This window comes from Tasmannia lanceolata, unplaced genomic scaffold, assembly GCF_043159265.1.
Source record: "Tasmannia lanceolata isolate RefF3 unplaced genomic scaffold, GAP_Taslan_0.1 ptg000018l, whole genome shotgun sequence".
NCBI lineage: Eukaryota > Viridiplantae > Streptophyta > Magnoliopsida > Canellales > Winteraceae > Tasmannia > Tasmannia lanceolata.
Window position 1 is genome coordinate 830,298 of NW_027518695.1, and position 14,643 is coordinate 844,940.

Below are 14,643 nucleotides of genomic sequence, written 5' to 3' on the forward strand. Positions count from 1 at the left end.
ACTAATCTGGTACACTGGAAGATTTTTGCAAAATCTGTGCCGTTCACTTGGTGGTCCCAACAGATTTCCTTCCCAACTTGTGATTACAGATATAAGCACATTTTTAAGAGTCATGAACATAATTCGATAATGGCATCTTGGTAATTTTGCTTTTGCATTGGGGTATTGATGCTGTGGGCTCAACTGTGAAAATGAGGCAACAAACGTCTTTGCTGCGTTAAGTCATTACATACAATAAAATAATTTTAGAAAGAAAGAGGCCTTCAACCATCAAACTATAACTGAAGTGTTGGATTATGGACCGTCCAAGTGTTGAAAATCCAAGTCAACTATAGTTGTATTGAATTGTAGGAAGGATTTGGCGAACAAAATCTTAGGGTTATATTTTATTTTTGTATGTTCGTTTTTGCCGCGTACCAACCTGACCTGATTAGGTAAAAAGGGGTTAGATGAGATGGGTTAGCATTGAGAGAGTCAGAGGTGGGCTTGGTTAGGGTTGACCCTCCTTCACCCAAGGCTTGGGTTGGACTGGATTAGGGTTAACGGAATGTTATCTCAGATTGGGCTAGGGTTGGCCTCAACCCACCCCACCTTACACCCCTATTGTGTGTTCTCCGCATGTGGGCTACACAACCTGGCCCCCATGTTTATTGTGAGTTGTGCCCGTAGTTACAAAATTCTCAAAAAATCAGGAAACTAGTGTCTCAAGTGGTAAGAAGAGGCTAGCTAAAAATCAGGGAACAAAAAACTCTACTCAATGTAGGATGACTTTTTCCTGATTTTTAACCACTTTTCACTCTCATCGTCAGTGTGCCCGCTCAAATCTCTCTCCTTCTCCCACTCGCCTACCGCTCTCTCACTACATGGAGACCCTAATCTGTAAATGAGACAATACTATTATACTAAGGCCTCTTTCAAAACAATTAACCATGCTATTTTTAAAAGGGGAGTGATAAATCTTAAATCGACCCCCTATGTGTGTCTCTAACCCAGAGGAGAGATAAGGACACATAGGGGGTCGATTTATCACTGCCCTTTTTCAAAATTATTAGACAAGCAACTAACCAACCGGTTGAAAACAACGGGGTGCTCATTGGTATAGGTGTAACTTTATTGTAGGAAAAGTAATCCATATGATAAATCCACCTCTGTTTTTTCTCTGCGAACAAATCCCAAGAGTGCCGCTTTCGGCTCCTTTGCCTATTGGGTTTGTTGCTTTCAGGGTGCATATGGCGACCATTCCCATTATTGGAAATTTGGAATTGGTATCAAACCTGGCAGGACTTTTGTAGCTGCTGTTACATTCAACAATGACAGGGCCTGGAATGATCAGAGGATTTTCTGGGTTGAACCCCTTCCTTGGAGTGCTCTATCTGCAGCTGCGTACCATCAATATATTCTAATATTCTAAGAGTGGCAACTATTGAAGCCTTGGAATTCTTCCACCGCAACCCTATTAACTAAGGATCAATTCCAGTTGTTATTCCTTAGCATTTGTTTGTTTGAATTTGATTGAAGAAAGAGAGATTTTCATTTCTTTTCCTTTTTCTACTGTGTGAAGATCTTCGTCTGTGCATTGTTGTTTGATTATTAGGAGCTTCTTCTTTTCTTTTCTTTTTCTTTGGGGGGTGGGGGGGGGGGGGGGGGGGGTTGTTCCCTCTAAAAAACACTGATTAGTTAATGAGGTGGAGAGAACCATAGGTGGGAGACGAACTGATGGTTGTGGTGTGGCCCTCTCAAATTGCTCTCCCTCTCTCCTTCTCATCTCCTCTCACAGTTGGGACCACGAATATTTCATGAAATAATTTTTCATAGTTACCAAACACGCCCCTTAGATAAACATTCTTTGTAGCTATTAAATAATATAAACTATATATAATATATAGAATGGGAACTTATTTAAAACCTTAGCTATCAAACGACATGGAATTCATACTAAAATGATATGATTGGAACACATCATCCGCTAAAACTACACAAAAATGATGGTACCATATGATGTACAATCAAACAGCAACTGGATCCTAACCAAAAAAAGACACTTATGCAGATACTAATTGAAACATGCTGGTAGAATTGGTACAGGGAAATCAAGATAGTGATGATTCTACCCCAAGGATCTAGAATTTGCAAGGAAAAAAAACAACAACAGGTAGGGCATGTTTGGCAGCCAAGGAAACTAATTCATGGAATATTTGTTTAACTAATGTAAGAAGGGCAAAGAGGTGGGATAGATAGAGAGAGATTTAAGGGTAGTGAGTGAGGAGAGGAAGGGACGAGTTGCAAAAAAGGGAAAACAAAAATCCTATTTTTCTTTGTTTACCAACCCCATCACAGCCACTGGTCAATGGTCAATCACGGCCCTCTCAAATCTCTCACACCAGCCCTCTCTCCCTTCTCTCACCTTGGATAAACAAATACTCCATCAGATTTTTTTTCAGCCACATGCCCCTAATAATGTATGCATGGAAGCGAAAATTGTAACAAGGGCAAAACATCAACAAATCTTAGCCTAAGCATACCCATCACGAGCATTGTATCATAAGGCCTGAGTGACAGGTATTGATACCATCCTTACAATCACTCAGAGATCGTTGAAAGCCTAAACCTGCTTTTTACCCTCAAGAACACTCGAGTACCAACCTCCACCCTCAAATACCAATCAAATTCCACTGGAACCATGTCGTTAAGCTTCTTGGTAATACCATTGCCTCTGCTCATCCAAAGATAGTTTGCAGTGGTTTAAGAAAGTGAGTATTACACCTGTCCTTCAAAGGATCAAAACAAGAAAGTGTCAAGTTCATTAGTTCCAACATCGATCCTGTCCAGCAGAGTTGAAACCAGTCCTTGAGTTGAAGTATCTCTCTGGCTATATTAGGCCAGAGCTCTGTGTTCCTAGCCTTCTACAATCGCTCAACATGAATGAAATCAAAATCCCAATTAGTCTTGCAGTGATTGCCGACACGATTTCCATCAGCCGTCATTTTAAAACATTCAGATCTGCTTAAAACTTCATAATGACCCAGTGCGCTCCAACTGACAGTATCTGATCATTGATCTGGATGATCTACGTAGTGGGCCCCACCTCGGGTTAAGAAAACTTGTCGTCCCCAATGTGGACCCTGCTCATTACCATGAATCACGTGGCAGATCCTTCGTCCAACTCTTTGTCCTTGTCATGGCCATGTTTTTTGGTGCACCAGGTTTTATATCCGTCCGTCTGGCAAGAAGAAAACTCAACGACCGCCAACTCAATAGCCAAGTGGGGTCTCCCTGGCTGCATCTGTCATTGGTGTTGCTATCAATGCCACGCCCAAGTACGCTTACTACGACTGCTGCGACTACGACAATAGAATCCACTCTAGAGGCTATTGAGTTGGCGGTCGTTGAGCTAGAGACTTAATCCTCTGACCTTAAGTTTGAAGAATGAAGCCTTGACCAATTGAGCTAGAGACTTAATCCTGACTTTGAACAACATTACTATTCACATATATATACTTTGAACAATGTTTCCTACTTAGGTACTCTTATATCACTGGATTTTTGTATTAAGTATTAGAATAATAGAATATAAATTAAAAGCATAAAAACAATGCCGGTTCCTAGTTTGAGCAATAAGATATAAGAGATTATAAATATATGGAGCATTATTTATCAGAGTCCAAACTGTACCAACATCATTTACAAAGCATCATGAAAGCGACACAAAAAAGGAAAATGAACTCATGAACCAACATTTAAAATTCACTCGTTCAATCATAGCAACTCCTTTCAAATGACAAAAGAATTCTAAGAAGTCATGTTGTTCATGACAACAACACTTATACACTTCAACATGTTATTGCACAAAATATAAATGAATACAGGTAATGTACAATTTTTTCTTTACTCAAACAACAGAGAGGACACTCACAAATATTATACATATACCACGCCCTAATAAAGACTTCTCTTACAGGAAATAATCAATAAAAAATGAATAAATATACCATACAAGTACTACACAGGCACAGAGACTACCAACAATCTTTGTGAAGAACATTACCCATTGTTTTCCTTCACACCAGCAAGCCAAACAAGGGCACTTGGCTCTTCACACATGAGCAGGCATCCAAACAAGCCACTGGAAATATTTCTGCAGAACGTTATGGGTCGGGTTCTTCTGCATCAGCCAGCACAAATTCTTCATACAAATTCTTCAAAGCAATCACAACCGTCATTATCAGTGGACCCATGATCGCTCCCTGTGGAATAACACAAATCAAATCTAGCACCAACTACACTGTTCAACTCATCAAAGATTGAGACATTAAATGATTGTTGATTGAGTAAATCTATGTAAGCTGCCGCCCAGAACCCCCATGATCACAAATCAATAAGACCGACCATATAGAATAATTTTCATAGACCAACAAACAGCTTGTTGCATGGAAGTTATGGATTTATATATTAAGGATTTGTTGAAGGAGGAAATGATATAACTCATAACTAAGATAAAGTATAAAGAGTAACACAGAAAACTGGGGGTGAAGAAGAGAATGTTTAAAGGATAAAGGATAACAGCTTGTACCCTTAAAAAATAAAGGGTAAAGAGTAACACACAAAACTGGGGGTGAAGAAGAGAATGTTTGGTACCAATCCCCACAGGGGAATTGAACACTAGGCATTAGATAATAAACCCTTACCACAAACACAACAGTGAGGGATTGGTGGAGTAACACAGAAAACTACTGATTAGTAAGGAAAACTTCTCTTTAAGCTTTTCAGTAAGGATACCTTCCATGTTAGCTGTGACATCTACTATAGCTGTCTTCATGCATTGTAAAATGGTCAGTTGCTCACCAGGCGGTTCTGGTTTTCAATTTGTGAATAACTTGAAGGTTTTTTTTTTTTTTTTTGAACGGTGTGAATAAGTTCACGGTTATTGCCTTTTCTTATAATGTTAAAAGGCAGTTTTTTTCAAAAGGATTTACATGTCCATGGTGCAAATAAAATCAAAACTAGTTGGAAAAAAAATGAATTAACCAGAAATAGAATTAACCAAATTTGCCCGATGTAGAGGCAATCAAGAAAGCAGCATAAGTGAATATATAGCCGACAGAAAAGTGGGCTAATCCAAACAATCTTGCTTGAACAATGGAAAGAGCCACGGAAAGAGCCACTGGTTTATCCCTCAATTGAATCAAATTAGCCAAAGGTGTGCATTCATGAGCCCATGAAACAGTTCATTAAATCGACACGAACGCATGAGATAAATTCAAGAAACAAAATGAAATAAACAAACAATACAGAGGAACCAAAGGAGAAGATAAAGAAAATTACCTCCAATGCAGAGGGGAACAAAGTCATTCCACCAATAATGCTAAGGCCAGTAAGATATGAACTATGACCAGGTATATCCTCCTGAATGGCTGACACCCCGTAATCCATGAGCACAAGATGAATAATGGACAATGCAAAGGCACGAATATACCCCCCCTTCTATTACCAACTGCGCTGCAGCAAGAATTGTCGAAATCCAAGACGGAATTATTGGGAACAGAGGACTGATAAATGCGAGAACAGTCGACATATACAAGAAATGTATTGAGCAGAATCTAAATAAAAGCCAAGTGAGGCACCCCTGAAAGACAGCAATCTCTGCAGTAGCCAACAGAACACTACTAATAGCATGATCAAGGACCTCAACACAGCGTATCCTCGTCAATTTTGGCATAGGAAGCATGCTGAGAACCTGTTCTGTGACTCCTCCAGACTCCGATGTGATTAGATAATACAAAACCCAGAAAAAAACCATTGACTGAGAGACAAAGTTCAAAACATCCGCTGCACCGGAGACAATAGAAAGGCCAATGGAGATGAAAAAGCTCGCACTCCCACCAAGAACAGATGTACTACTGGCAAAAACCTGTTTTGACACCTCAATCCCTTGAAAAGCATAGGTTTTCGCTCTTTCAACCAAATCCATCCTAGTAATCAACAGCTCCCTAAACATTGCATCCAACTCAGTATAAATTCCCCCCCACTCGCGATTGCCAACCCGACTTTTCAAACTCTGGAATTTCTCAATGTAAGGACCAGGTGAACTCATCAATGCCGATGAAGGTACCGATGAATCCACAGGCGGTTTTATCACAAACTGCTTAATCCCATCGACAAATTCCGTCATATTATACTGCCTTGCCAAAGTATCAATCTGTTCAGACACTGTTTCATAGAATACGGCAGTGTATTTATCCATCAACTCTGGAACTTCATTCTCATCCATCCATTTCTTAACACCAAGCATCTCTGCGTAATTACTCTTTTGCACGTGCAATTTCAACGAAATTACAGCGTTCTTCCCCTCAACTCCAATCTTATAAGAGAAAAAAAGCCCACCCACTAAAAACCCAACAATCATACCCACAATCAACCCTACTGCAACCAGGGTTTGCAACCGTTTTAGAATCCCACCGGTCAAAAAAGTGCTGATTCTTCTCCGACCCAATCTCCGGGTATTAATCCGAAACGAAGAAACTGCAGAAATCGTCGAATTCACATTGCCCGGCACAAAGAAAAACCCTAACCCTAATAGTGCAATAGAACCAACAAAACCCAAATGCTCATAAGCCACAAGAAAAAACCCAAAAGAGACGAGCCACCGAACCAATTTTGAGAACCCAATTCGGGTCTGGCGGGAACTTTCTAATTTTTTCCGGCGAAGAACGACCGGAAAAATGGCATTCTGGATATCGGTGACTGTATCGGCGGAAGCCCTAAAAATGGAGACGGGGACTGCAAGAACAGTCTCAGTGAGCCCTAATTTTAAGGGTTCGGACCAGAATAAGACAAGGGCGTTTTGGATCCCTCTGAGAGGGATGGAGCAGAGGATGGCCCACTGGATCGGACGGAGGTATTCTTCAAGCAATTTGCAGAGGCCGAAAATTAAGAAGATAGAGAAGGCGAGGCCAGCGTGGGCCATGGCGATGTAGAGAGCGAGACGTACCTGTGAATCTCCCATTAGGGTTCTGCCGGGGCGGGTTTCTGGTGTGGGGTCCAGTGGGGGAGACGATGGACTAGGGTTTGTAGGGGTGGGGTCGGCCGGCTTGCGGACAGAGGCTGATCGGAACATGTCTTGCCAGGGGAGAGTGGACGAATTAGGGTTAGGCTTGGAATAAGGGACGAGCTCCATTCAAGAACCTTACTCCAACCACACACTGCTGGGAATGAGTAGGAGATTTTTGTTTTTGGGAGAAGACAGAGAGAGACCACGCGACTCATTTTATGGACAAGGGGAAAGGCGGTGCATGTAAAAAAGTCAGAATTACGTGACTATGACTAAAGTGATCATCTAGTGGGTGGGGCCCAACATGAGCCAGTGATTGGATGGTTTAGATCGTTTCATCGGTTGAGATTATTCAAATCAGACGGTTGCCAAAACAACAGGTCATGAAATAACTCTTTTGTCTCTGGCATGTGGAGCAAGTGTGTGTTCTTACTTCTTACTTCTTACTTCTTACTTATGTGTGGCCGGGGGATACATCAGTCAATTCTAGAAATGACAGGGATGTTAACGGGGCTAAAATTCGGAACTCTGAAAAGTCGTGTTCTGACGAATGGAGCTTCTGGTGGGAAGTTTCAGTTGAGAGTTTTCCCACAGGGTGGCAGTTACTTACTCCTCACATTCTCCGTCCGCAACTCCCGGCTGAATTTAAATTCTAAATTAATAGCTTTCAATTTAAAATATTTTATTTATAAAAAGAGGAATGGTTGCATCATAATTATCAGAACTCTGAAGATTAAGATTTAAATAATTTGGGTAGGCAAATGGTTTTGGGAAATGTTTAGAAAGATGTCCGGAAAATATTTGAAAAATTGATTGTGTGTGTGTGTGTGTTTTCTTTATAATTGCATACGACTCTGTCTATAACTTGTATTGATTGAGTTGAGGATATCATAACATCCTTTTGAAAGTCAGTTTTTAAACACAACATTATTCTTTTTTATCTAGATAATAATACAATGTTGTTAGTCAGCTTCCTATCCATCTCTTATTTGAAATGCTTGTAACAATCACCTTGCTAAAAGACAGTTATTGGACCCCTTTTTTGGTGCATTTAATAAAATCCATTGATCCGAATGGAAAATGTACATCGACCCCACCTTGTTCGAAGATCCAAATCGTTCATTTTTTGGGCCCCAACGTAAAATAGGCCTTATTGATAAAGTCATCTCCAAAGGATGAGCCTAACCCTCTGATCTAAAGTCATCTCCAAGGGTTCGAAGAGTTAGGTTCTAATAGAGATGATTTTCAGGGAAAACAACTAAATGGCTCGGTTCTTTGAGCAACGTGGCTTATAGTGTATTTTTTAAAAAGTATGTGCACTTACTCCTCTTACGTATCATATAATAGGCGGGGCCCCATTTTATATAACGTTTGCATGTAGGGCTGCAAGACTCGGTCCGGTTTTCTTATTTCTCAATTGAAAGAACGCCATAGGATTATCCTAACCCTCTAATCTATTATCCAAACCATTCATTGGGGCCCACCTTGTTTGAGGATCTAGCAGCTCATTTGTTGGGCCCCTAATGTAAATAGGCCTTACCGATAAAATCATCTACATAAGATGATCCTAACCCTCTTATTTAAAGATAAACATTTTCCCAAAAATCATCTACATTGGATGATTCTGACTCTCTGATTTTTAGTGGTTTATATATGGTGTCTTCCATATGTAAGGAGTGATGAAATGCCATCCATCAATAAGCTTGGATCGTTGTTGGAACTAAGGAATTCTAGACCTTTAGCCATGGAAATGGGGAAGCCGAGGGATGGCCGAGAAACATATAAAGTGATCGGCCAAAAAAGGCCTCTGGTCTAAATCCGACAATAATCTTTATCCTAAGCCATCAACCTCCTAATATGATTGTCGACGCAATAACAAGCTAACGCTATTAATCTGCTTCTTGATGAAATACATTGGTTCTTCGTTAACTGAAATCCCAGGGGTGATGGCAACCCAAGGGGGGGGGGGAGAGGGAGGTGAATTGGGTTATAAAAACTTCTGCCAAATAAAATGAGGAAACTAAAAAGCAATGGCAAATTAAAACCTTTAAGCACACAAATGAAAACAAACCACAAATGCACAAAGAGATAGAGAGAGATAGAAAGTGTGCACTCGGGATTTATAGTGGTTCGGTCACTCAAGGACCTACTCCACTCAACCAAGACCTCTTGGTGATTTCACTACGGATTCCCTTGATGGCAGGGAATCAACCCAATTACAAAGATGGTTCGGCTACGCCTCGCAAGACTCGCCACGAACCGGAGAAAGCTACACGTCTCTAACACTTGCTCTTGAGATGGCTCCGCGTCTTTTCGCACTCGCCAAATTACAATGTTCTTTTGAAGAAAGAAAAACAAATCCCTTCAAAGAGGATTACAAAGGATGGAAGGAAGATGTACAAATATAAGCCTAATCCACTTCCTTGCTTAGAGATGAGAGAGGCACTTAAAGCATTTTGATTTGATCTTGTAGATGTTCAAGATAATGCAAAAAGATGGTTAAGAAAGGTTTAGATAGTGTATATATATCCCATTTGAAAATATGACAGTTTGGGGGTAAAACTGTAATAATCTGGGTTGAACAAGTCAAGCCTCGCAGTCCCCAAAGGCTCTTTTGCCAGACCGGCGCGGTCGACCGAGTCATGGCGGTCGTCCGCCCTTATTGGGCAAACCTTTTTAATTTCAAATTTCAAACCGTCGCAGTCGACAGGCCCCATGGCGGTCGCCCGGCGAGGGTTACCTGTTTGATAAAAAATTAAGCACAAAACATTTCCGCGGCCGACCGGCCAGACCATGCTGGAGTGTTTCTGGATTTCCAGAAACACCTCCGCGGTTGCCCGGGAATCTCCTGTCGACCGGCCCACTATTCTTCGACAAGTGCTGGATTTCCAGCTACCTTGCCGCGGTCGCCCGGGGAACTCGGCCCTGTGTTAAATTCTATTTTAACATATAAAGATTAGGGGCTCTTGGGCTATGGTCTTTGGGCATAAGTCTTATGATTTCAAATACATTTTCAAGTTAGTTTTAAAACATTTTTAAGTGCCTTTCACATCTCTAAACACAAAGGAGAGGAAAATACATTCTAAAAAACATGAAAAGCACTTCAATCTTCTCTTGAACTTCAAGGCTTCAAGTCCACTATGCTTCTTGGATCATCCTAGCTTGCGCACTCCAAATGCTTTCCAATTAAACTTCTAGGCTTCGATCCAAGCTTCCTTGAATACACACTAATGAGATCTACAACTTAGACAACCAAAACACATTAATGATATATAATCACTTGTGTATTGGATCATCAAAATAAGAAGGTAATGCCAAGGTGGGAACCATTGGGCTTACATTAACAATATTAAAACTCTTCTTCAAAATACCAAAGGCATGGTCAATTACACTTGGCACGGTGACTGGTTATAATTGAATAGCTCATTAGGAGTCTGTGGCGTGTGACCTTTGATCTGATTGTGTTGGTACATTGTGCCTCGATGAGGAGTGACGAAATGTCGCAATATAAGGTGGTCCGTTTCGACTGAAAAGTATAGCACATTTCTTTTCCATTTCCATGTTCCGAAAACCAATTAGCAAATCCTAGATCTATGTGCACTGCATATGATATAATGCGTCCCCAAAAGCCCTCCACTCCACCTCCAACTCAACAACTAGTGAGGCTAGTGCAAGAGGGAGGGTGAAACTCAAATTAAAGTAGGCTAGGAGTGGGTGTGGCAACGGTTCGATTTGACCCCCAAACCGAACTGAACCGAACATGCTTACTCCAAACCGAAACCGAACCGATGAAAAGGGGCACATTTATCATTTTCCTATGAAAAGGGGAACATTTATCATTGTCCAAACCGAACCAAGCCGAACAGATCATCGGTTTGGTTCTACTGAACCGAAACCGAATCGAAATTTGAATATGTTTGGTTTAACCGAACTGAAACCGAATTTTCGGTTCGGTTTCGGTTGATTTTGCCACCCCTAGCCAGGAGCCAAAAGGTAGAAGTGCGCGCAAGAATTATTGAAATCACAATCTTTTGTCCACCTACTGAAGCATTAAGCATGCTCCACTTGGCTCGGGGGGATATAGCTCAGTTGGTAGAGCTCCGCTCTTGGAATTGGGTCGTTGCGATTACGGGTTGGCTGTCTAATTGTCCAGGCGGTAATAATAATATCTTGTACCTAAACCGGTTGCTCACTTTTTCTAAGTAATGGGGAAGAGGACCGAAACCGCTAAGTTATATCCCTTCCCTGCCCCATCGAGAAATAGAACTGACTAATCCTAAGGCAAAAGGTCGAGAAATTCAACGCCACTATTCCACTATTCCTGAACAACTTGGAGCCGGGCCTTCTTTTCACACTATTACGGATAGTAAAATAATGAAAAAATTGCTTGGTACCAAAACTCTAAATACAACAACATTGGGAAAATTGCCTCAAGGCATGCGGAAATGCAAATCGGGAAAGTGAGTTTTGTCTTTTGGAAACCCAAAAGCTATAAAATAAAGGAGAGTGCGTGACTGTGGGTGTAGGAAAACAAGTGGGGTTTCTCTTGGGTGTGGCTGCAAGGGCTTGGAGTCTTGGGGTGTGTTCAGCTGCCGAGAGAGAGAGAGAGAGAGAGAGAGAGAGAGAGAGAGAGAGAGAGAGAGAGAGAGAGAGAGAGAGAGAGAGAGAGAGAGAGAGAGAGAGAGAGAGAGAGAGAGAGAGAGAGAGAGAGAGAGAGAGAGAGAGAGAGAGAGAGAGAGAGAGAGGTATTCTTTTTGAGTTTTTTCATGGGTTCTTCTTGGGGTTATCTCTTGGGGTTTTCTCTTGTATGGTCCTAGTTTGGGTCAAGCAAGGAAAGGGTTGTGTGTTGCGGGTTGTGGGTTTTGGATTAAATCTATTGTAATCCTTGTATATTGTTTTCTCATAGTGGAAGATTGTATTTCTCGCTTGTGGACGTGGGCTTGGCACGCTTGTGGACGTAGGGTTGGTCGAATCACGTAAATCTCGGTGTTCATCTTGTGGCTTGTTTATTTATTTTACCTTTCTGTTTAATTTGTGCAAGATCGGATCGAATTTGCCCCATGGCTTTCTCAATAAACCCCTTTTCTAAGAGACCTCCTCTACTTGCCAGACTGAGATGTATGAATAGTTTTATATCCATGAATGGCTGTTTGTTCCTCTCCGTATGGCCATAAAAATGTCCGCTTCTAGTAAACCCCTTTAGCTTTTAGAGACGAAGCAATGGTCTAGATGAGATCCGTTTCACACTAAATCCTATAACAATTAAACTCGGCTATGTAGAAAATCTGGGCCCCTCTCCCATTAAGAAGATATGGTCTAATTCTAGCCATAGGTCTCGTTTTGCCTTCTCTACTGATCGTGGCACGCAATTCAAAGATCCTGGATTTAAATTGATGTTGTTTCATTGATTCGTGGAGATAATATATAAAAGATGAATGCTAAACTAAAAGGCACCTTGCAAAAATCCAGCCTCAAGGATGCCCCATTCAATCCATGTCGCTCACCTGTATTTGACTTTGCATTTATCAGTGCAGTTAATGGGTGACATGGATCCAAAGGGGCACACTTTTGGGTTTTTTTTTTGCAAGGATTGCGAAACAAGCAATTGCTCCGAGAACTTGAGCTGACGGAGAATGCGTAATAAACATGTAGATTTTAATACCAAGGAGGTTTGAACCAAAGGACCTTTGAGTTACTCCAAAAGCTTAAGTTGATGGAGATGGCGTTATTTAATCTTTTATACTTCAATGCCACTTCGAACGAAAGGGAACCTGTTGGCTTGAGAGAACCAGGATATGTTGATTTAGAATAAGCCATAGATGTGCCAGAGCGGATTCAATTAATGCGACTTCGTCCCACCGGTCGAAAAGGAAGGTAAATTCTGAGGTTCCTTGGTGAGGAACCGAACGGAACGACTCTTATAAGCCTAAAAGAAGAAAACCTCTCCCTAACTCTAGTTTGCAATGCTTTTCTCGAGTGAGAACAAGAGTAACTTTCAGCTTTGCATTCGTATCTATTAAATTCTAGTCATTTTCTAATCACATTTTATGGACTATTCTTTTGTAGTGATATAGCATCAAAATGCTTTTAGATTTTTAATTGATCTAATTTATCATTTAGTTGTTGCCACACATTTGTTTTCATTCACAGATAAATATGCGCAAAACAAAATACAGCCACGAAATTAAGATATAGGAGCAAAGTAAGTTTAAATAAATAATTTGTAAGTGTACGTACAATATCTATTTTTTGTTCGGTACTGTATATGATATTTTCTTCGTGCTTATGTCCTGAAGTAACTCTGCAGAATATAAGCTAATTCCATGTGTATTTTATTTCTTATAACTTTGCTCAGGTGCAAATTTAGAAAGATAAGTAGAGTCCTACTAACCCATTCCTATATAAGAGTCCTTGGAATTATTCCATCCGGTGCAATCTTCCCCTTGGAACTCTAGAATGATTTGAAGCATCCATCTAATGGGTACACTTTAAAAACTGATTCAATCCAATGGTCCTAACCATCTCAAATACAAATGGATAGCTAAAGCATTCAATTAAGGACGGGGATAGTTTAGTTGGAGTCTAATGCAAATAGTGCTCGCCCATTAAGTAGTTTAACTAAAAATTAGTACCAATCAGGACTCTTGCATAAGAAAATAAAACCCCTCTTCCCCTCTTTCTTTTCTCTTCCACTCGTCTCGTTTTGATTCATCTTTTTTTTTTTTCTTCTATTTATTGTTTTGTTGAGCTCATGATTTTTAGTTATATATTCCAAATTGTTGTTCCGAGATGGGAGTATTTGCTCGACGGATTTTCTCGGACTGCTCTTCAAGGCATTACACTGCTGGTTAGAGGAAACATGGATAATACTATTGTGGAGGGTGACTCGATGAACATAATCTAGACAGGAGGCTCACTCTCCCTTAAAGGTTCTCCGAGTTGCTATATGAGATATTGGATAATGTGGAGGGCCACTCGGTTGGGTTTCAGCATACTCAAAGGTCGACAAATGAAGAGGCAGACATGTTAGCTCAGGCCAGAGTCGGCTGCTCATCGATCATTAGAGATCTTCGACTTCCTGCCTCCTAGACTTTGTTTGATATCAACTCCTTGCTTGCTCGCCCTTTTCTCTCTTTAATAAATCATTACATTTTAATTGATTTTTTTTTTAAGTCTATTATTGTAAATCTTACAACTTTTCTTAGGGTCATCAAATTTAAAAAGATATGGAGTTTGGGTAATTCGAAATAAAAGGAATGAGAGATTTTTTAAAGCAAAAAATCTAAACTAAATAATAAAAGAGAAATGATATATTCGCCTCCCATTTTTACTCGGGACAGCCACTTCCAGTGTCAAAGAATGTTCATATATAAACTTGAGGAGGCTGTCCCAAGTAAAAAAGGGGTGAATAATCCAACTGTTCACATTCAACGACTAAACACCAGATTTTAGAATCACATGATTGACTTGATTTTTGTGTCATAGTAGATCCAAAGCAAGGCCTATTGGATCAGTCAAATGTAGGGCCCACTGTGTCGAAGTGGGATAATTACAATGAGGTAGAGAGTCCTACAAAACCATTCGTCTACAGTTTA

The 14,643-nt window shown here is 40.5% G+C and overlaps 1 pseudogene across 1 annotated transcript; it reads right to left on the reverse strand.

Moving 5' to 3' along the window:
* Nucleotides 1-3,713: 3,713 nt before the first annotated feature.
* On the reverse strand, nucleotides 3,714-7,244 carry LOC143851111 (uncharacterized; annotated as a pseudogene). The gene is made up of 2 exons (XR_013236214.1): nucleotides 5,323-7,244; nucleotides 3,714-4,244 (listed from the first exon to the last, which is right to left on the reverse strand). The product of XR_013236214.1 is annotated as an uncharacterized LOC143851111 (transcript).
* Nucleotides 7,245-14,643: the final 7,399 nt, after the last annotated feature.